This window comes from Ovis aries, chromosome 5 (assembly GCF_016772045.2).
Source record: "Ovis aries strain OAR_USU_Benz2616 breed Rambouillet chromosome 5, ARS-UI_Ramb_v3.0, whole genome shotgun sequence".
Classification (NCBI taxonomy): Eukaryota; Metazoa; Chordata; class Mammalia; order Artiodactyla; family Bovidae; genus Ovis; species Ovis aries.
In genome coordinates, this window is record NC_056058.1 from 56718655 (window position 1) to 56743447 (window position 24793).

The 24793-nt window shown below is 38.7% G+C and overlaps 1 protein-coding gene and 1 long non-coding RNA gene across 6 annotated transcripts in view; one reads left to right on the plus strand and one right to left on the minus strand.

Moving 5' to 3' along the window:
* The window catches only part of JAKMIP2 (janus kinase and microtubule interacting protein 2), a 200122-nt gene that overhangs the window by 173390 nt on the left and 1939 nt on the right, over positions 1-24793 (minus strand). The gene's annotated exons all lie outside the window — the stretch shown is intronic.
* Positions 19444-23360, plus strand: LOC121819652 (uncharacterized). Its single transcript, XR_006059976.2, has 2 exons — positions 19444-19595; positions 23264-23360. It is a non-coding gene; the product is annotated as an uncharacterized LOC121819652 (long non-coding RNA).

A 24793-nucleotide genomic window follows, 5' to 3' on the forward strand; every position in this document is an offset into this window, starting at 1 on the left:
TACTGGTTACTTTGGGGAAGGCTCTAAGCCTGTCCTTCTTAGCTTGCTGTAAGTTAACACACTTGAAAGGAGCCTTTTCCTACTCAGCATACACTCTGTAAATATCCCCTTCTGCTGCCTCCTGCAGAGGTCAGGTTACTACAGGCTTTTGAATATCCTAGAGACACTGCAGGGAATTAAGTTCAGAATCACTGCTTCCTCTTCATTGCATTTTGTCTCAAGTGTGCTGACTCTACTATTGGGAGAATAATTTACAGGGGGAGAGGAATCTCAAACTGAAATAGAGAGAAGGTAGCTTCTTTCCTGCAGGGAATAGAGACAATCCATGTATTCAAGTCTTTAATATTGTTGGTGGACTAGAGGAGCAGTTCAATGAATCAGGCACCTTGAAGTTTTTAATGTAGTTTTGGTGAGTGGAAACAACATAATGGGGAAGACACCAAGAGAGGAAGAAAGACTTGGCATGAATAGGGGAAGAGCATTTAAAAACAAATCACCAAGAGTTGATATTATTTAGTGTTTCAAATTTGGAAAACTCAGCAATGGCAACAAGACTGGAAAAGGTTAGTTTTCAGTCCAATCCCAAAGAAAGGCAACGCCAAAGAATGCTCAAACTACAACACAATTGCATTCATCTCACACACTAGTAATGTTCAAAATTCTCCAAGCCAGGCTTCAGCAATACATGAACCATGAAATTCCAGATGTTCAAGCTGGTTTTAATAGGCAGAGGAACCACAGATCAAATTACCGACATCCGCTGGATCATGGAAAAAAGCAAGAGAGTTCCAGAAAAACATCTATTTCTGCTTTATTGACTATGCCAAAGCCTTTGACTGTGTGGATCACAATAAACTGTGGAAAATTCTGAAAGAGTTGGGAATACCAGACCACCTGACTTGCCTCTTGAGAAACCTATATGCAGGTCAGGAAGCAACAGTTAGAACTGGACATGGAACAACAGACTGGTTCCAAATAGGAAAAGGAGTATGTCAAGAATGTATACTGTCACCTTGCTTATTTAACTTATATGCAGAGTACATCCTGAGAAACTCTGGGCTGGAAGAAGCACAAGCTGGAATCAAGATTGCCGGGAGAAATATCAATAACCTCAGATATGCAGATGACACCACCCTGATGGCAGAAAGTGAAGAGGAACTAAAAAGCCTCTTGATGAAAGTGAAAGAGGAGAGTGAAAAAGTTGGCTTAGAGCTCAACATTCAGAAAACGAAGATCATGGCATCTGGTCCCATCACTTCATGGGAAATAGATGGGGAAAGAGTGGAAACTCTTTATTTTTTGAGAGTGGAAATAGACTTTATTTTGGGGGGCTCCAAAATCAGTGCAGATGGTGACTGCAGTCATGAAATTAAAAGACACTTACTCCTTGAAAGAAAAGTTATGAGCAACCTAGATAGTATATTCAAAAGCAGAGACATTACTTTGCCAACAAAAGTCTGTCTAATCAAGGCTATGGTTTCTCCTGTGTTCATGTATGGATGTGAGAGTTGGACTGTGAAGAAAGGTAAGCACTGAAGAATTGATGCTTTTGAACTGCGGTGTTGGAGAAGACTCTTGAGAATCCCTTGGACTGCAAGGAGATCCAACTAGTCCATTCTAAAGGAGATCAGCCCTGGGTGTTCTTTGGAAGGAATGATGCTAAAGCTGAAGCTCCAGTACTTTGGCCACCTCATGCGAAGAATGGAAAAGTCTCATTGGAGTTGACTCATTGGAAAAGACTCTGATGCTGGGAGGGATTGAGGCAGGAGGAAAAGGGGAGACAGAGGATGAGATGGCTGGATGGCATCACCAACTCGATGGACATGAGTCTGAGTGAACTCCGGGAGTTGGTGATGGACAGGGAGGCCTGACGTGCTGCAATTCATGGGGTCACAAGAGTCGGACACAACTGAGCGATTGAACTGAACCATAACATTTTACCTCAATTAAGTTAAACACACACCAAAAACATAGAGAAGTAGAAAATTAAATAACATAATCAGTGAGCTATCATGCAAAAGCGACATATTATCAACTAGTAAGACAATAAATTGCAATGGAAAACCTTTAGAGACCCAGATTAAGACAGTTGGGACACTAACCAGCTGTGTGGTCTCAGGAAAGTATGCAACCTCTCGGGGTTTAGTCTCCTTCCAGGACTTATGAGGATATTAATACCAAGTTAACAGAAGAGTTAACAGGCTTAAGTGAGATGAGAAGCATAGTACACAGCATACAAAATGCACTCATAAAACAGAGGCTTCACTCCACTTCTGGAAAATGGAAGAGAACTATACATTCTTCAAGAGCTTTTCAATATAGATATGGAGACAAAACGAGAACATTTAAACAAAGAGAACAATTATGCACTAAACAGTGTGGTAGTAATCACAAGTGTGATAGAAATTCAGACAAAGGGAGAACTGAGCACAGGACTACTCTGCCAGTGAAAGATTCATCAAATTGCTGGGTCTTACATACTAGGTATCTGGGATAAGTAACAGAGAAGCTAACTGAGGAAAGACGTTGAAAGGGGGTAGATGGGGTAGGGGATGCTCGAGCAGACACAATAAAATGGTTCAGTTCAGTTCAGTTCAGTCATTCAGTTGTGTCCGACTCTTTGCGACCCCGTGAATCGCAGCACACCAGGCCTCCCTGTCCATCACCAACTCCTGGAGTCCACCCAAACCCATGTCCATTGAGTAGATGATGCCATCCAACCATCTCATCCTCTGTCACCCCCTTCTCCTCCTGCCCTCAATCTTTCCCAGCATCAGGGTCATTTCAAATGAGTCAGCTCTTCACATCAGGTGGCCAAATTTTCTTAGAGCAGTCCACCAAGGCAAAAGAAATAAGAACAAAAATAAACAAACAGGACCTAACTAGAATTAATGGAGAAGGCAATGGCATCCCACTCCAGTACTCTTGCCTGGAAAATACCATGGATGGAAAAGCCTGGAAGGCTGCAGTCGCGAAGAGTCGGACACGACTGAGCGACCTCACTTTCACTTTTCATTTTCATGCATTGGAGAAGGAAATGGCAACCCACTCCATTGTTCTTGCCTGGAGAATCCCAGGGACGGGGCAGCCTGGTGGGCTGTCGTCTATGGGGTCGCACAGAGTAGGACACGACTGAAGCGACTTAGCAGCAGCAGCAGCAACTAAAATTAAAAGCTTTTGCAAAGCAAAGGAAATTATAAATAAAATGAAAAAGCTGCCTATGTAATGGGATAAATATTTGGAAATGATGCAACTCAAGGGTTAATATCCAAAATATACAAACAACTTATACAGCTCAAGATCAGAAAACTAACAACCCAGTGCAGAAGACTTAATAGACATTTTTCCAAAGAAGACACCGATGACTGACAAGCACATGGAAAGATGCTCAACATCACGAATTATTTGGGAAATGAAAATCAAAACTACAATGAGTTATTATCTCACACCGGTTAGAATGGCCATCATCAAAAAATCTACAAACAATAAATCCCGGAGAAGGTGTGGGAAAAAGGGAAGCTTCCTGTATTGTTGGTAGGAATGTTAACTGGTACAGCCACTATGGAGAACTGTATGGAGGTTCCTTAAAAATCTAAAAACAGAACTATTATATGATACAACAATCCCACTCCTGGGTTTATATCTGGAAAAGATGAACTCTAATTCAAAAAGATACATACATCTGATTGTTTACAGCAGTACTATTTACAATACCCAAGACATGGAAACAACCCAAGTGCCCACTGATAGATGACTGACTTAAGAAAATATTGCATATATATATATATATACATACACACACACAATGGAATATTAGCCATAAAAGAAACATTGCCATTTGCAGCATCGTGGCTGGACCTAGAGAATATTACTCAGTGAAGTAAGTAAGACAGAGAAAGGTGAATAATTATATCACTTATATATGGAATCAAAAAAATACAAATGAATTTATACATAAAACAAAAACATACTGAAAAACATAGAAAACAAACTTATGGTTACCAAAAGGGGGAGGCATGGGGCAGGGATAAACTAGGAGTATCGTATTAACAGATACAAACAATTATATAAAAGAGGCTTCCCAGGTGGCACCAGTGGCAAAGAACCCACTTGCCAATGCAGGAGATGTAACAGAAACAGATTCGATCCCTGGGTGGGGAAGTTCCCTGGAAGAGGAAATGGCAACCCACTCCAGTATTCTTGCCTGGAGAATCCTGTGCACAGACAAGCCTGATGGGCTACAGTCCATGGGGTCTCAAAGAGCCGGACACGACTGAAGCAACTTAGCACGCACACACACATTACTACAGCTCGGCCCCGGGTGACTGAGCATGCACGCACACACACACACACACACACACGCACACACACATACATAACTGAATCATTTAGTTGTACACCTAAAACTAACACATTAGAAATCAACCATATCTCAGTAAAAGAGAAACGTCTTGAGTCTGTCACTGGAGCTTTCACATTAGGAAACTAGGAAAAGCAAAACAAATTAAACCAAAGAACACAAAACAAAAACAAAAAAGTTATTTTGTTTGCTTCTTATCTTATTCACCAAGCAATACATGTTCACTGGAAAAAACCTAGGAAACCTTATCAACAAAAATTCAAAAATAAAATTCATTTACACTTCTACCACCTAAACACTTTTTGCATTTTAATATTTCCTTCATGTCTCATTTCCTATGCATATGTGAACATATTTTCAACATAGTGTTTTTGAATCTAGATTTTCACTAAATACATTCTAAATATCTTTCCTCATCATTAAAATTTTTTATCTGTAACGTTGTTGAAAATGTTTATAGCACAAGCCTTCTGCAATGTTCTTTCCTCGTATTTTCACTATATTCCAACCAGTCAAGGCAATTTTATGCAGCTTTACTTTTTATAGCTGTATGTTATAAATTTAAATATTATGTTAACATGCATTTTTGAGCCATCTGCAATTCTATTCCTTTTCTTAGATTTTATTTCTCCCTCTTTTTCTCGCCTTCTCCTTACTTCACTTCCCTTGTCTTCCTTTGTCTCCTTGGAGGCTAAACGGAGAAAAAAGCCAGGTCCATAAATAACTGTAATCTCTACCACAGGCAAATAAAAGGACTCTGGATTTCAAAAGAGAATTCCTTCATCAGTTTGCAAATATACCTACGCATCTGAAGGCAAAGACCCTTTCGAACACTTAGTTATTTTTCTTGCAAAAGGAGCAACAAGAAAACAAAAGGCATTTTTTTTTTCTCTTTTCACAGTTGAAAAAACAAAAATCAAGAACGCACAGGATGCCTGCTCATGTCATACAGCTGGTTGGTGGCGGAACAAAGATTAAACCCAGGATTTCTGAGTCCCAGTTTTGTGTTTTCACACTGTGGCACACAGCCCTATCCTAAAAAAAAATTACAGCTGGGCTATGTGAACTTTGTATCAAGACAAAGACTATAAGAAGAGAGTATTTTTCAAGTGAAAGAATTCTCTGATTTTGTGAGAAATTCTACTGACCTGATATACAACAGTAAAATCTGTCCTGAGAAATGGGAGGGAATGAAAAGGACAATCCTGTATCCATTCATTTGATGTTTTTCTATCAAGCAGAGCTATGTTCATGTGTGCGTGCGTGACGGTTGCTTCACCTGTGTCTGACTCTTCTTGGCCCTATGGACTGTAGTCCGCCAGGCTCCTCTGTCCATGGGATTCTCCAGGTAAAAATACTGGAGTGGGCTGCCATGTCCTCCTCCAGGGGATCTTCTCGACCCAGGGATCAAACCCATGTCTCTTACGTCTCCTGCATGGGCAGGCATGTTCTTTACCACTAGCGCCATCTGGGAAGTCCCAGCTACATTCATACTTTGATTAAAATGTCACACATATGGCAAGCTGGCTTCCCCAAGGGGCACTCTAGAAAGTGACTTCCTGAAGGCACAAGAGCAAATATTTTGTAGGAAAGAGAATGCTCCTGCCCTGAGGGTCTACTTCGATAGGTTTAAAATGTTGGGTGGAAAGAATCCTTGAATATAATCTAATACAGCCCCTTATAAAACCTAGGAAACCTCTTAATAATACCTCTGTCAATCAGTCATTCACCTTGTGCTTGAACATCAGCACTTATGGAGGATACAGACTCTGGGCTGAAGCCAAGAAAAAGTAAAGTCAACACTTTAATTAACTGGACTATCTAATTAGCCCTGCATATACTATGCTGTATGCCTTTTTATTTGTATGACTTGTATTTAATGACCTTTTTGCTAAACTGAACGGCAACATCACATACACACACATACACAGTGAAACAGAAAAATAACAAAAAGCCAATATTGTTTTATTACCTTGGGAAGCGTTTATTATGACACAGGATGGATGGCAAATGTGATGGACACTCAGAAGGCCATAAACATATCACAACTGGAAGGGTTGTTCTTATAGATAAACCAGCACAAGATTTTCCTTTTACTTAAAAAGAAATAAAGTTTAAGAGATTTGCTAGGCTCTTGTAGGTCTCTGCCTCAGTGGCATCTGACTACATAGAGAGAGAGAGAGAGTTTACAGATTATTTAATATAGAGGTTGGAGTACTGATAATCACAGCTCAAAGAAGGAAAAACACCAAAGGCAGGTGGATCAGGATCAATACTCTAATTAAATACTCAGTTACCTTTCCCCTTCTGGATTTCTGTTTTCCCTCACTTTCTCAGTGATGTTTTTCTGTATTAAATACAGAAAGAATAATCAGGAAAGAGTTCCTTGACTGTAGCTGAAATCAATGTATCTAACATGTTTTCCAATACTTACTGTGCATGTATGTGGCCTGATTATATTCACATGCCAGGAAAGGTTCAAAGGGGAAAAAACTGTAGGAAGCCATTCATAATTTTCTCTTCAGGATTTAACAAGTCATTCTTACCTCAGTCTTACACTGTTTTCTCATACATCCCAAGTGATAAAGTTAGTATATTAAAATTCAAAACATAGCAAATTATTCATGCTGCAAAGCAATTGTTTATGTGATTTTGTTTTGCTTTATTTTAAAAATTCATAGTCTGCACTATTCTTTGGAAAGGGGTCACTATATGTATAGATATTCCATGTAAAGGGGTCACCATATATATAGTGATATTCCATGACATTCCTTTTGAAAAGGCAGATTACAATGCCTCTCCTCCATTTTCAGATGAATAAATTCAATCTTTAATCATCATGAATTTACTCATTTTCTTCATTTATGTTCCTTGATGGATGTTTCTCAGTTTTCTTGTATAGATTTTCACATGTTTGATACCCAGTTTCAAACATTCTTATGTTCTGATGAAGGCTCTGAGTCTCTCAGCATAATTTTAGTGCCTAAATGCTTACTGCATACCTTTGGGATTGAATCTTACTCATCTTTCTATGTTCCCCACTCTTCACTCCTCCACACATATACATTAGAAGAATACATCGTAGGTGTCAGATTTATTTTTAAACATGATTTTTCTTTGTATTAAAATTATGGCTGCAAATTCAAAGAATACTCATTTGCATTTGGTTTGAAGAGTATATTAAGGTTCTGTTTTAATTCAAAATGTTCTAATACATCCCTACTTTCTAATTACACAGGTTGACCAGATGATTAACTCTGGTTAGTAACTCACATAAGAAATAAGATCTTAAGTTAGCTTAAGATATCAATTAGATGGGTTTGGTCAGGTAGTGTTAAAATATATGATCAGAGGTAAGTATTACTATGTGTAACAGAAAGAAACAGGAAATAGTCACTAAAAGTCTTTCACATTCTGTTTTTATTTCTTTAGTAAAGATCAAACACAGTTCAGCTAAAATAAGACTCTGTATCTTGATGACAAAGGTTAAGGTATTCCTTTTTGTTTTTTGGAGGCTATGTCCTTTGGTGGCTGAATAGGAAAGCCATACCATTACAACTGTTAACTCTTATTTTACTGATAACTCTTGTTTATAGATCTCTCTCTTTAACTACTTTATAAGCCTTTAGAGAATAAGAACCTCATCTTTATCCCATATACCTAGTATAAAGACAAACACTTAGGAACCATTCAGAAAATCATTTGTTAGCTGGTTGAACATTTCTCTGTCTTAGTTTCCTCAACTACAGGAGTAAGAAAGGGGTACAATAGTACCCACAGCCGAGGTGTTATATTTGCAAAGTATTCAGAACCTCACAGGGCACACAACAGGTGCCCATTCAGTATTGTTCCCCTGCACAACTCTAGGAGGCGTCATTCACAATGTTCCCTGGAGCTGTGCAACTCCAGACCTCCACCCTCAAAGTGTGAACTGCCATCAGCAGCATTGTCATTCCAGCATTATCATTATTATTAGACCAAAGAATGGAAAAATTTCACTTCATCTAAATTACAGAGGGGGCAGCAAAAGTGTAAGCAGATCCTTTATGGTGGAGGTAACTGTGTTTACTTCCTAAAGGGAAAAAAGGTCAAAATTCTGAAGAATTTGTGTGCATTTATGCTCTCTCATCATATAAACCTTATTTGAGGTCTTCAGTGAAAATGAATCACATGGTGTTAAGCTTGGAGTTTTATCTGATTCAGATAAACACTGTGAACTAAAACCACTAGAGGCTGATGAAAGTAAGATGATGAATATCCAAGGGAAAATTTTTTTAAAAATTAGTTTTTAAAGAAATTAGATATTTTGGCACACATAATATTAATTATATCATTGGGTTCTCAAACAATTTTGTGAAAGGATCTTTTTCTCAAAACTTTAGGATGACATTCAGTGGGTATCTGTGTCTGTGTGTGTATGAGTGTGTGCTTAGAAAGCCAGGACGATCCCATCCTCCCAGCCTTTCCTTTATGTCCCTGGTTCACCAGGGACATTGTGGTGTCAATAGAAGCCAATTTGGAGCCTCTGATCCAGAGAGAGCAGAACTTCTATATTTCCGAAGCCCTGCAAAGTCACTCTGGACAGCTAATTATTTGGATTTGTGGATGATTTAGAAATGTGGATGACCAAATTTTTCTTTTAAAAATATTCACCACATTTTACCAGATAAATAAGTAAACTGTATTTTAGTAAATTTGGAAATCATAAAAAAACCAACAAAGAAATTTCTCATGAAGTTCAGTTCAGTTCAGTCGCTCAGTCATGTCTGACTCTTTGCAACCCCATGGACTGCAGCATGCCAGGCCTCCATATCCATCACTAACTGCCAGAGCTTACTCAAACTCATATCCATCGAGTTGGTAATGCCATCCAACCATCTCATCCTCTGTTGTCCCCTTCTCCTCCTGCCTTCAATCTTTCCCAGCATCAGGGTCTTTTCCAATGAGACAGTTCTTCACATCAAGTGGCCAAAATATTGGAGCTTCAGCTTCACCATCGGTCCTTCCAATGAATATTCAGGACTGATTTCCTTTAAGATTGACTGGTTGGATCTCCTTGCAGTCCAAGGGACTCTCAAGAGTCTTCTCTAACATCAGTTCAAAGGCATCAGTTCTTCGACGCTCAGCTTTCTTTATAGTCCAACTCTGACATCTATACATGACTACTGGAAAGACCATAGCTTTGACTAGATGGACCTTTGTTTACAAAGTAATGTCTTTGCTTTTTAATATGCTGTCTAGGTTGGTTATAACTTTTCTTCCAAGGAGCAAGTGTCTTTTAATTTCATGGCTGCAATCACCATCTGCAGTTACTAGTGTGCTAAGTTAATTCAGCTGTGTAGTCAGACTTTATGCAAGCCTATGGGCTGTACCCTGCCAAGCTCCTCTGTCCACAGAAGATTTCCTAGGCAAGAATACTGGAGTGGGTTGTCATGCCCACCTCCAGGGGATCTTCCCAACCCAGGGATCTAACCCACACCTCTTTATGTCTCTTGCATTGGCAGGCAGATTCTTTATCACTAGCGCCTCCTGGGAAGCCCCAAAGTTACTACCCAGATGTAATTCCTGTTACTGGTTTTTTTTTTTTTTTTTTTACTTTATTTTACTTTACAATACTGTATTGGTTTTGCCATACATTGACATGAATCCGCCATGGGTGTACATGAGTTCCCATTCCTGAACCCCCCTCCCACCTCCCACCCCTAATTCCTGTTACTATTTTGATTTGCACTTACAAAATATATATATGTTTATGGAATTTTTTCCCTTTTCACAAAACTGATATTAAATTCCATCTTTTGATTTTTGAACTCTTTTTTTCTTCTAATTTAAAAGACGTTTTTTTTTTTAATTTAATTTTATTTTTTTTTCTTTATTTTTTTTGCATTTATATATATATATTTTTTTTTAATTTTAAAATCTTTAATTCTTACATGCATTCCCAAACATGAACCCCCTCCCACCTCCCTCCCCATAACATCTTTCTGGGTCATCCCCATGCACCAGCCCCAAGCATGCTGCATCCTGCGTCAGACATAGACTGGCGATTCAATTCACATGATAGTATACATGTTAGAATGGCATTCTCCCAAATCATCCCACCCTCTCCCTCTCCCTCTGAGTCCAAAAGTCCGTTATACACATCTGTGTCTCTTTCCCTGTCTTGCATACAGGGTCGTCATTGCCATCTTCCTAAATTCCATATATATGTGTTAGTATACTGTATTGGTGTTTTTCTTTCTGGCTTATTTCACTCTGTATAATCGGCTCCAGTTTCATCCATCTCAACAGAACTGATTCAAATGAATTCTTTTAACGGCTGAGTAATACTCCATTGTGTATATGTACCACAGCTTTCTTATCCATTCATCTGCTGATGGACATCTAGGTTGTTTCCATGTCCTGGTTATTATAAACAGTGCTGCGATGAACATTGGGGTACATGTGTCTCTTTCAATTCTGGTTTCCTCGGTGTGTATGCCCAGAAGTGGGATTGCTGGGTCATAAGGTAGTTCTATTTGCAATTTTTTAAGGAATCTCCAAAGACGTATCTTACATGTTTTCCTAAGTCACTGAAACTTTCCCTACAACATACTCTGGAGTTTCATTACATTCAATGATTGGCATAGGCCACAAATAATTTATCAGATATATCTCACCTATATACAAGGACAGGCAAATCAAGGTTTCAACCTTCTTTCATCCAAACTTACTCTTGTCAAAACTCCAGCTATTCAGTACAAGCAAAAAACTGAAACAAAATAAGTTTTAAGTTGCATGAATTTAGAACCTTGGAAACTATAAGAGTACAGGAATATGCTCTTCATAGTATTAAATTCTGGGATTTGTACTGCTCGGTCCTTTTCACAATTGAGGATTTTTTCCAGAAATGAAATTCTTTTAAAACTGCTCTCTCAATCTCTTCAGAGAAAAAGAAAATTTCACAGTTTACAGAATTGTAAAAAAACATAGCATACAAAGTTTTCTGGGGTTTTTATTGCTTCAAAAAAGTAGAAAGGAAAACTAGAGAATATTCTTTTATTAAAATATATTTAATACCTATTTAAATATGTTTTAAAGAGAGAATCCCAGATTATGTTGTCAAATACACGTAACTCACAAATGATCTCCTAAGAGTTATCGAAACAAAAACTCCAAATGGTTTTAGGACTGGAGTTCATTCAACCCTTTGTTTTCATTCCTCATTGAAGAAACTATGGCTGTGTGGACTTTGTTCTTGGGTGTCAATTTTAGCAGAGTGTTACTATCCTTACTTAGCAAGAACTGGGTCTCGATTAATATTTTAAAATATAATAACATTAAAATACATTTGCCCTTTCTTTATTTAAGTTTCAGGAGCACAAACAAGTTTTCACTGCAAGAAGGAAGAAGTTTAGCTCATTAGGTAATATGACATTGGAGTCAGGAAGACTTGAGTTCAGAATCTAGTTCCATCTGTTATTAGTTAATCTTCAGTATTAAATTACTTTACATCAATAAACCTTAGTTGAGGGATGAATAAAATAGGGATACTATTACCTTCTTCAAAGAGTGTTGTTGTATGCATGCAACAACTTTTGGGCAATGCTTGGCATCTAGGAAGCGTAGGAAAACAAACACAAACCCCGCTGCAACTACAACTAACATTAAAGTCAAATGTGTTCTGAAAGAAATTTCTTAGTGGCTTTTTTTTTAACCTGAATTTTGTTCATAAAGTAGACTAATGTGCCTCATAACCTCTATTTATTAAGCTAAACACCATATTTGGCTTAGCAAATGAAACACATCTTCAGAGAAGAAAGACAGGATTGAATACTATGAGGATTCAAAACCATCCTCATCAACATGTGCGTTAACAATTCAGGCCAATTAGCTAGAAGCCACTGTGGTCACTTCACAAAAACAAAGACTTGTGCTGAAAACAGCAGTGCTATTTATGAATTCCATCTCAGTGTTACATGTGCTAATATTCTATTAAATTTGGCCCCTGTTCCTCATAAAAAACAGAAGTTGCTTTTGGACAAGGACCAGGGATAACAATTGGAAGTCTATGAATGCTTGCTATTTCGGGGACCTTCAATCAGGCTTTTGTGGCATTGGTGATGACGGTAATGATACACATGTGGAAACTTTTCATCCCCCATCCCTCTAAAACCCCTGCCCAAAGTTCTTCCCATATACAGATACACACCCACTGATTATATATGAAAGGAAGGACTCAGTGAGGATAACCAAGTGACCTAAATTTCCTTAGCGCCTGAGTTAGGACTTAGAGTGCAGGTCAGATCATGTCATAGTTCTTGGGCTCTGATTCACATTACTGATGGATCATTTGGTTGTGTGGGGCCACATCTCATAGAACAAAGGAATTCTGAAGTAAGGAAATCTGGATTTGCATCTCATAGTTTCACTCAGTGGTGAGGTTACGCTGGACACAGGTAGACAATCTGAACTTTATCCTGAGAATGATTATAAATGATATAACATAAAATAATGTAACATAATATAATACAATGTAACATAATACGTACTATCTTCTCTTACTATCTTACATGCTTGTGAAAATTTAAAGTATGAAAAGTCCTTTGTAACTTGTAAAATAAAGTATTAAATATATATTAGTTATTGTGAAAAATGCCTTTGCTTACTAATTATGTAAGAGATAAAACAAATAATTGATGGAGCAGGGAGGAAACACCTGAAGTTATAAATCGTCTGGCTGAAATGACACTGTGACTGCCCCCAAACCAGATCAACAGCATTAGATTTCATATAGATAGTTCATTTTTATCAAATGCACACCTACTGGGTCAAACTCATTTCACCTTCTATATTAATGAAAACTGAATGCTTCTCTAAAGAACAAAATCAAGACTTAACTGGGAAATAACTAGGTGTAGCGGAATGAAAGCTGCTTCTCAAGTTGGCACAGTGGTAAAAAATCTGCCTGCCAATGCCGGAGATGCAGGTTTGATCAAGAAGATCCCCTGGAGAAGGAAGTGGCAACCCACTCCAGTATTCTGGCCTGGGAAATCCCATGGACAGAGAAGCCTGGCAGGCTATGGTCCACGGGGTCACAAAGAGTTGGAGTGATGGAGCACCTGAGCATGCACACACAGTCTAGATTTAGTACATAATCCTCACCTGATCTAGGAATGAGCCTTCATAGTAAAAGGGAAAGTTGCTCAGTTGTGTCCGACTCTTTGCGACCCCATGGTTTGTACCCTACCAGTCTCCTCTGTTCATGGGATTCACCAAGCAAGAATACTGGAGTGGGTAGCTGTTCCTTTCTCCAGGGGATCTTTCCAGTCTAGGGATTGAACCCAGGTCTCCTGCAAGCAGATTGCAGGCAGACTTTTTACCATACTGTGGAACAAACCAATCACAAAATGTCTACCAAACCTTAGTAGAATTTATGACCAAAAGATAACAAGCTCTAAACAGAAAGACGGACTACAGCCTTGTCTAAATCAATGAAACTGACAATGAGGTCTGACAGAATGTGGTCCACTGGAGAAGGGAATGGCAAACCACTTCAGTATTCCTGCCTGAGAACCCCATGAACAGTATGAAAAGGCAAAAAGACAGGATACTGAAAGGGGAACTCCCTGGGTCAGTAGGTGCCCAATAAGCTACTGGAGATCAGTGGAGAAATAACTCCAGAAAGAACGAAGGGATGGAGCCAAAGTGAAAACAACACCCAGCTGTGAATGGGACCGGTGATGGAAGCAGAGTTCGATGCTATAAAGAGCAATATTGCATAGTAACCTGGAATGTTAGGTCCATGAATCAAGACAAATTGGAAGTGGTCAAACAGGAGATGACAAGAGTGAACGTCGACATTCTGGGAATCAGTGAACTAAGATGGACTGGAATGGGTGAATTTAACTCAGATGACCATTACATCTACTACTGCGGGCAGGAATCCCTTAGAAGAAATGGAGTAGCTATCACAGTCAACAAAAGAGTCCAAAATGCAGTACTTAGATGTAATCTCAAAAACAACAGAATGATCTCTGTTCATTTCCAAGGCAAATGATTCAATATCACAGTAATCCAAGTCTATGCCCCAACCAGTAACGCTGAAGAAGCTGAAGTTGAACAGTTCTATGAAGACCTACAAGACCTTCTAGAACAAACACCCAAAAAAGATGTCCTTTTCATCATAGCGTACTGGAATGCAAAAGTAGGAAGTCAAGAAACACCTGGAGTAACAGGCAAATTTGGCCTTAGAAGACAGAATGAAGCAGGGCAAAGAAAATGCTTGGCAGTGCTTGCCAAGAAAATGCACTGGTCATAGCAAACACCCTCTTCCAACAACTCAAGAGAAGACTCTACCCATGGACATCACCAGATGGTTGACACTGAAATCAGATTGATTATATTCTTTGCAGCCAAAGATGGAGAAGCTCTATACAGTCAGCAGAACAAGACTGGGAGCTGACTGAGGCTCGGATCATGAACTCCTTATTGCCAAATTCAGACTGAAATTGAAGAAGGTGGAGAAAAACACTATACCATTCAGGTATGACCTAAATCAAATCCCTTATGACTATACAGTGGAAACGAGAAACATATTTAAGGGCCTAGATCTGATAGACAGAGTGCCTGATGAACTATGGATGGAGGTTTGTGACATTGTACAGGAGACAGGGATCAAGACCATCTCCAAGAAAAAGAAATGCAAAAACACAAAATGGCTGTCTGAGGAGCCGTTACAAACAGCTGTGAAAAGAAGAGAAGCAAAAAGCAAAGGAGAAAAGGAAAGATATACCCATTTGAATGCAGAGTTCTAAAGAATAGCAAGGAGAGATAAGAAAGCCTTCCTCAGCAATCAATGCAAAGAAATAGAGGAAAACAATAGAATGGGAAAGACTAGAGATCTCTTCAAGATAATTAGAGATACCAAGGGAACATTTCATGCAGAGATGGTCTTGATAAAGGACAGAAATGGTATGTACCTAACAGAAGCAGAAGATATTAAGAATACACAGAAGAACTATACAAAAAAGATCTTCATGACCCAGATAATCACAATGGTGTGATCACTCACCTAGAGCCAGGCATCCTGGAATGTGAAGTCAAGTGGGCCTTAGGAAGCACTGCTATGAACAAAGCTAGTGGAGGCGATGGAATTCCAGTGGAGCTATTTCAAATCCTGAAAGATGATGCTGTGAAAGTGCCACACTCAATATGCCAGCAAATTTGGAAAACTCAGCAGTGGCCACAGGACTGGAAAAGGTCAGTTTTCATTTCAATCCCGAAGGAAGGCAATGCCAAAGAATGCTCAGACTACTGCACAATTGCACTCATCTCACACACTAGTAAAGTGATGCTTAAAATTCTACAAGCAAGGCTCCAGCAATACATGAACTGTGAACTTCCTGATGTTCAAGCTGGTTTTAGAAAAGGCAGAGGAACCAGACATCAAATTGCCAACATCTGCTGGATCACCAAAAAAGCAAGAGAGATCCAGAAAAACATCTATTTATGCTTTACTAACTATACCAAAGCCTTTGATTGTGTGGATCACAATAAACTGTGGAAAATTCTGAAAGAGATGGGAATACCAGACCACCTGACTTGCCTCTTGAGAAACCTGTATGCAGGTCAGGATGCAACAGTTAGAACTGGACATGGAACAACAGACTGGTTCCAAACAGGAAAAGGAGTACGCCAAGGCTGTATATTGTCACCCTGCTTATTTAACTTATATGCAGAGTACATCCTAAGAAACGCTGGGCTGGGGGAAGCACAAGCCGGAATCAAGATTGCTGGGAGAAATATCTATAATCTCAGATATGCAGATGACACTACCCTTATGGCAGAAAGTGAAGAACTAAAGAGCCTCTTGATGAAAGTGAAAGAGGAGAGTGAAAACGTTGGCTTAAAGCTCAACATTCAGAAAACTAAGATCATGGCATCTGGTCCTATCACTTCATGGCAAAAAGATGGGAAAACAGTGGAAACAGTGGCTGACTTTATTTTTCTGGGCTCCAAAATCACTGCAGATGGTGATTGCAGCCATGAAATTAAAAAATGCTTACCTCTTGGAAGGAAAGTTATTACCAACCTAGACAGCATATTCAAAAGCAGAGACATTACTTTACCAACAAAGGTCTGTCTAGTCAAGGCTATGGTTTTTCCAGTGGTCATGTAGGGATGTGACAGTTGGACTACAAAGAAAGGTGAGCACAGAAGAATTGATGGTTTTAAACTGTGGTTTGGAGAAGACTCTTGAGAGTCCCTTGGACTACAAGGAGATCCAACTAGGCCATCCTAAAGGAGATCAGTCCTGGGTGTTCATTGGAAAGACTGATGTTGAAGTTGAAACTGCAATACTTTGGCCACCTGATGCGAAGTGCTTACTCATTTGAAAAGACCCTGATGCTGGGAAAGATTGAGGGCAGGAAGAGCAGGAGATGACAGAGGATGAGACGGTTGGATGGCATCACCAACTCGATGGATATGGGTTTGGGTGAACTCTGGGAGCTGGTGATGTAAAGGGAGGCCTGGCTTGCTGCAGTTCATGGGGTCACAAAGAGTCAGACAGGATTGAGCGACAAACTGAACTGAAACAAAAAGAACAAAGAATGTCCTGATCATCTCCTATACAAAGGGACTATAACTCACCAGGCTCCTCTGTCGATGGGATTCTCCAGGCAAGAATATTGGAGTGGGTTGCCATGCCCTCCTCCAGGGGATGTTCCCAACCCAGGTATCAAACCCAGGTCTCCCACACTGCAGATAGATTCTTTGCCATCTGAGCCACCAAGAAAGCCCAAGAATACTGGAGTGGGTAGCCCATCCCTTCTCCAGGGGATCTTCCAATCTCAGGAATTGAACCAGGGTCTCCTGTATTGCAGGTGGATTCTTTACCATATGAGGTACCACGGAAACCCATAATAAATACATAATAGGTATTCAAAGAATTTAGTTCTTTTCTGGATAATTTTGAAAAGTAAGTTGTAAAAGTAAGTTTTCTGTTTATACTTGTTATATCCTGACCATTTTAGATATTCTTGTTTTAAGAGGGTCAAGACTATTCCATTTGTTATTGGAATAAACTGGTTTACTTGAATTATAGAGGAAATTCGATAACGAAAGATGTCCCCAATTCTTCTAAAGAACAGAACTGAGTCAGCATCAAGTCTGAAAAAAAATTCAGATTGACCCAAGGGAAAGTGCTCTTTTGCAAAATGACTATCTCCTAAACAAAATGCTTTTCTACTATTTCATCAGCTATTCCCTGTCATAAAGATCCTCTTGTTAGGAAAACAACATTTGAGGACATCAAGAATGTGGTTAGCGATGGCACTATGTGAACCAAGAATGGATCAATGCCCCTTACATTACAGTTGACTATACAGTCAAAGATCAATATTTCAAAGCAAGTGGACTATATAAAATAAATTTGGACAGTTAATGTTTTCAAACCATACAAATGTCCATGGAAGTACAATAAGCAAATGGCCAGTGACTAGCAGACCACCCTACCTGCCTCCTGAAACATATATATGCAGGTAAAAAAGCAACAGTTAGAATTGGACATGTAACAACAGACTGGTTCCAAATTGGGAAAGGAGTGCGCCAAGGCTGTATATTGTCACCCTGCTTCTTTAACTTATATGCAGAGTACATCATGCGAAATGCCGAGCTGGATGAAGCACAAGCTGGAATCAAGATTTCCAGGAGAAATATCAATAACCTCAGATATGAAGATGACACCACCTTTACGGCAGAATGCAAAGATGAAAGTGAAAGAGGAGAGTGAAAAAGTTGGCTTAAAACTCAGCATTCAAAAAACGAAGATTAATTTATCCGGTCCTATCATTTCATGGCAAATAGATGGGGAAACAATGGAAACAATGACAGACTTTATTTTGGGGGACTCCAAAATCACTGCAAATGGTGACTGTAGCCATGAAATTAAAAGACCCTTGCTCCTTTGAAGAAAAACTATGACCAACCTAGACAGCATATTAAAATGCAGAGACATTACTTTGCTGACAAAGGTCTGTATAGTCAAAGCTTTGGTTTTTCCAGCAGTGTAGTATGCATGTGAGAGTTGAACCATAAAGAAAGCTGAATGCTGAAGAATTGATGCTTTTGAACTGTGATGTTGGAGAAGACTCTTGAGAGTCCCTTGGACTATAAGAAGATCAAACGAGTCAATTCTAAAGGAAATCAATCCTGAATATTCACTGAAAGAACTGATGCCGAAACTGAAACTCCAATACTTTGGCCACCTGATGAGAAGAGCCAACTCATTGGAAAATACCCTGATGCTGGGAAAGATAGAAGGCAGGAGGAGAAGGGGATGACAGAGGATGAGATGGTTGGATGGCATCACCACCTCCACGGACATGAGTTTGTGCAAGCTCCGGGAGTTGGTGATGGACAGGTAAGCCTGGTGTGCTGCAGTCCATGGGGTTGCAAAATGTCAGACATGACTGAGTGACTGAACTGAACTGAGCTAGAAATATTAATCTTGTCTCTTTACTGTGATCAGGCGGTCTTGGCTAAGTCATTCAGGTTTGATTTCAAAAAATGTAAACATAGTGAAAAATGTTAAAATATAAAATCATACACCATTACTTAAAAAAGATTGGACACTGGCTTCTCTGGTGGCTGAGTGGTAAAGAACCTGCCTGCCAATGTAGGAGACACAAGTTCCATCCCTGGTTGGGTAAGATCCCATGTGTGCCGGAACAGCTAAGCCAGCGTACCATAACTATTGAGCCTGTGCTAGGGAGCCCACCTGCCACAACTAATAAAGCACATGAGCCCTAGATCCTGTCTTCCACAGGAGAAGCCACCGCAGTGAGAAACCTGCTCACTGCAACTAGAGAGTAGCCCCTACTCTTCATAACTAGAAACAAATGTCCCCCTGGCAAAGACCCTGCACACCAAAAATATGCAAATAAATTTTTTTGTAAATAAAAGAAGATTGGACAATGTGTGTAGCTACACCTGTCCAGATAAGAGCATTCATGTGAATCAGGCATGTTTACGCATGCTTTTTGAGACTGGGCTCTTTTCAATTCATAGAGTAAAAAAAAAAAAACCTGAAGGTTGCACAGTCGTGTAAGAATCAATTTCCCTTATAGCAGGCTATTTTCCTCTCCTGCTTCAGAGTGTGGCCCTGCACCCTGAGGTGCCCCTCATGTGGACAGTCTAGCGAAGAAGAGAGCAAGATGGCTCAAATGCTCCTTCTGCGTAAAATCAACTAGGGGTAAGGCGTCCTTTTTACTTCATTTTTTTTTAAAGCTACAGTTTATTTTTAATGACTGATAATTATGTCTCAGGCATCTGGCTAGGACTTCCCTGGTGGCTCAGATGGTAAAGCGTCTGTCTACAATGCGGGAGACCTGGGTTCGATCTCTGGGTTGGGAAGATCCCCTGGAGAAGGAAATGGCAATCCACTCCAGTACTATTGCCTGGAAAATCCCATGGACAGAGGAGCCAGGTAGGCTACAGTCCATGGGGTCGCAAAGAGTTGGACACAACTGGGCAACTTCACTTTCACTTTCACTAAACTTTTTAGATAGTTTTGTTAAACGAAGTGCTTTTAAAATAAAACTAAGTCATAACTTAAGTGTCTTCATTAATACAGCAAAAAAATCATACGCTCTCTGAAATTAAAATTCCACTTTGTGGTTAGTTAACAACCACTTAAATTCCTACTTAAGAGATGCAGGAGACAAAGACTAACCAATGGAATAGGAGGAATTTCTTCCTCCAGGTCTAGGTAACCCGAGGGAGCAGATGATGGAGAAGACACTCCAGTAATTCCAGAGTTCCCATTTTTACAAACTGAATTATCTAAGAAATTCATAAGAAAACAAGTCTGAGATCTGTAACATCTTCAAAACACCTAAGTCCTTCTCTCCGTCTCCTCAGTGCCAATTAGCAGAATTACCATCATGTGGATTCTCATGTGAATTCAGAGTGGTGGTTTTTAATATAAACTCTCCAGATTGGTTACTGTTTTATATAAAATTACCAGCTCAATGGACATGGTCTGAGCAAGCTCCAGGAGATGGTGAAGGACGGGAAATCTGGCGTGCTGCAGTCCATAGGGTCGCAGAGTCGGACACGACTGAGCGACTTAACAACAGACTGAGCAACTGGACAATTGTCTTTTATATAAAATTATTGTCTTGCTATTCTTTTACTGGTGGAATGACACAATACTCTAGATTTTACAGAATGGGACTCGTTTAAAATATTCCATCTAGCTGTTTTCATTAGTATTATTGCATTAAAAAAAACAGTTTTTGTTTTGGAAAATATACTAAAGTTCGGTATATCTGACCTGTGAATAGTTTACAGGCCTTAAATATGGGTCAGTACTTTCATGGAAAGTACCTCTCCATGAAATGTTTATTTTTAGAAGGTATCTCTCTCCATGAAATGCTGCACAAGGAGGAGCCAGATAAGGGATGTGGGTGAGAACATTTTCACTGTGGTTATGCTGGGTAGCATTTTCCAAGGGAACATTTCCAGTTTGGATCAGAAGGCATGATGACAATATCACCCTCTTTTCTGAAGCACAAGCTCACAAGGCTTTTTCAGAGTCATAATGATCTCAGCAAAATTTCCTTCTTGAAAATAATACCAATGAATAGTTTTCTAAACAGACACTGTCAACTAAACCTAGTCACATTTGGTCTTCCATCTCTGTTTTAACAGCAGTTGACTCCAGAATTAAAGCACTGAAGTAAATGATCTTAATTTAGATGTCAAACAAAGAAAGGGAACAAACACTATTTCTTCATACTTAGGTTTCACTGTAGCTCCATCTTTACAACTTTGATCAGTGCTATAAAGGAAATAGAGAGGGTACAAGAGTAATAGCAGAGATTTAAGATATACTAAAGGAAACCTCTCCAAGGAATTACATTTTTTTAATCTTTCTTTAAGAATTTTTTTTTGATGTGGACCATTTTTTTAAGTCTTTATCAAATTTGTTTCAATACTGCTTTTGTTTTACGTTGTTTGTTTGGCTGTGAGACATGTGAGATCTTAGCTTCCTTACCAGAGACTGAACCCTCACCCTGAACTGGAAGGCAAAATCTTAACCACTGGTCCACCAGGGAAGTTCCCAAAAGTTACATTTAAAGCTCAAACTTAAAGTATAAGAATAATCCAACCACCATTCATATTTTGAAAGGGGAAGAGCCAGAAGACTGGGCTTTCATTTAAAAGCTTAATACAGGTGCAAGAAAAATACAGATGCCAAAAATATATCTGAGTTTAGTCTAAGTCATGAGATAGCTAATGCTTGTTGTTTAAATGATTTTTATGAAGGGTTTAAGTTGCTCACAGAGGTTAGGACTATAGGGTGCCCCTACCATACTGAGGAAAAGTAACGCAAATCTGGAAGAGATTTTTGTTTCTGTACTTATTGCTTAGACATGCACCTGGTGAAATTCTTAGCAATTCAAACCGGGATTTCTCTGACTTGGGCCCAAAACTTATTCTTTATCAGATGACAAAAGAAGAGCAAGGTCAATTTAATATCCATTGTGAGATGCAATGGCAAGTCAGAATAACAGATCTCATATTTCCTGAAAAACAATGCTTGAAGCACAGCTGCTGTAAATGAAGTAGGAGCTGCCTGTATTTAAAAGCAAAGAATGAAGACCCCAAAGTGGAGGAAAATATCTTGAGTCATCAAGATAAATGCACAGAGAGATTAAAAATTTACTAGAGGCATATTTCATTAACATGGAAAGATGGCCACTTTAAATAAAATTTTAAAAAAATTATAAAACAGTGCTCAGAGTATGGCCCCATTTATGAAATTATATACCTGAGTGTGTTTATAGAAAAACATCTAGATGCCACCTGAAATGGCATACAGAAAAAAAATCTAGAAGGAAGTATTTCAAAGTACTAACAGTAATTACTTCTTGATAGTAGATTATGGGTGATTTTCTTACACATTTCTGCCTTATTTTTTTTTATTCTAACAATGAGGATATTATGTTTAAAATGTAAGAAAAAAAAGTATTTAAAAGGACATTTAACTGTATTGGTGAATACTGATTTAAAGCAGAATGTCTTTAATATGATAGATCTCACTTGTACTGCAAGCTAATTAATTATAAAGGATGTTTCGCAATTGTAGAATGACAGTTCAGATGGCATATTTTGTTCTTTGGCCAGCACTGAATTACTAAACAGTCAGACAAAGTACGCCCCTACAACAGTAGCAAAGAAAGGGAGATGGCAAATAATTAGAATATTCTGGAGAAAAGTAATTTTTGATGGCTCAGAGAAGCATAAACATGAATGTCCAGAAGATATCATACAATTGTTAAACATATGTACACTTATTTATGATTTAATATCATTTTAATTTTTAAGAACATGGAGGTTGAGAGATGCTTAACATAGATACATGGACATATAGGTAGGAGGTGCGGCTAAGTTTTTTCAAATAATTTGGTCCTAAGCACAGAAGAGGGCTTCCTTGATGGCTCAGTGGGTAAAGCCATCACATTCCACTTGCAATGCAACAGACAAGGAAACAGGTTCGATCACTGGGTCAGGAAGATCCCCTGGAGGAGGAAGATGGCAACACACTCCAGCATCCTTGCCTGAAAAATCCTGTGGACGGAGGAACTTGGCGGGCTACAGTCCATGGGGTCACAAAGAGTCAGACATGACTGAGCGACTAAGCACACACACACAGCACAGCAAGAAATTGTCACTCCCCTCAACTTGTATGCCATTAAAAATAAAACAATACTCAGCCATAAAATAAGTCCACATCAGTCCACCAAAGCTCTAATTTTTTTCCCAGACAAATGTTTCTGTTTTATGAAATATCGTGAATCCCAGGTTTTCTCCAAAATAATTTCTATGTCAACCCTTTTTTTTTTTTTTTTGCAGATGTCTAAAGAATGCACTTAGTCTATCTGGAAATTCAGTGTGACCAAAGAACATATCATGGCCCCCGAAATATTCAAATAAAATGAGCTACATTTAATGCAGATTTTATTTCCTTGACATTTTAAACTTCCAATCAGCAAGATGATTTGTTAAATTTTCTAATATGGTAGATTTGGCCTCATGAGAGTAGAATTTGGGCCCAATTAGACTGTTTACCAAACCCAAAATTGAACAAGCCTAATCTCCCAAGCCTCTTTCCTCTTATGTAAAATAATTATTATGGCACTACCTTTACTCACATGATAGAATTTGGGGGGATATAAGATGACAGATAAAGAATGTAAAATGACTTTAAGAATTATAAAAGAGTATATTAAGAAAAGGTGTAATGATGGTGTTAATTATAACTATATTATTTTCATCATTAACTAATTTCATGTGTGTACAGCTTAGAGTAACACCCAAGTATACATCTAGTCTAGTTTACCTATTCCAGTAAAAGCCAACTGAGTGATTTATGTTAAAACTTCCAAGATAAATTTTGTTTTCTTTTAGGTACCAACACTCTGAAAAACATTGTAATAATTTTTCTATGAACCCATGAGAAATGTAGAAAACAGTGTTGACTCTCCAGATATTTTCTAAGCACCCGGATGGAACTTGAAGCATGCATGTAAAACTGAAATATGTTCTGAGGTCACTTGAAGAAACAAGGAATATCCTATCCCAAAGTGAGAAATTAGATAAAATGTGTTTTATCCCGAATAAAGCAAGCTTTATGAAAGTTTAAATACCAGTCAAGATATTTAACATTATAACAAGAATGGCATTTTCAAGACAGCATTTGAGAAAAAGGTAATTAACTTTGCTTGCTAAATAAACAGCACATTTAAATAATAACATGTACACATCTTCCATATATTTTGTATTTTCTGACATCAAATTGATTCTTGAATTATTTTGTATCTAGACCCCACTAAACTAAAAATAGTTCACTTTTCTGTGGCCCTCAGCAAAGGTCATATAATCATCCAAGGTTGCAGGATCAAAATCTACACATGGGTTCCCATGAGGTCTGACCACACAGCTGAAACACTGCTGACAGCTCCGTGTCCAGGACTTAGAGTGATTTGCTTCTGCTCAAACTGCCAACTTCACCTATAAAACCACATTCCAACGAAAATTTGAAACAAAGGAAATAAAACAATGCCCAAGATAACTGATTTCATTGCATGAAACAGGGTCAAGTACAACATATCTTTATTTTGTTTAAAGCTTGCTGAAATTTTCTTACAAGTCAAAAGTTATCATTCAAGATTCAGGATGCAGCGTGTTATACAATTTTTGTTATGACATACAAGTCCAGGACCTCTTTCCCCACTCTACTTTATGTAGTTGTGATAAGGCCCACAAGCATGACTTGATGGAGGTGTGACTCGATATATGACACGCCATGAGCATGTTAAATCTATTCTTCCCATTAAGTTGCTGAAGAGCCCTCCACTATATAAACCAAACAGGACATTTATT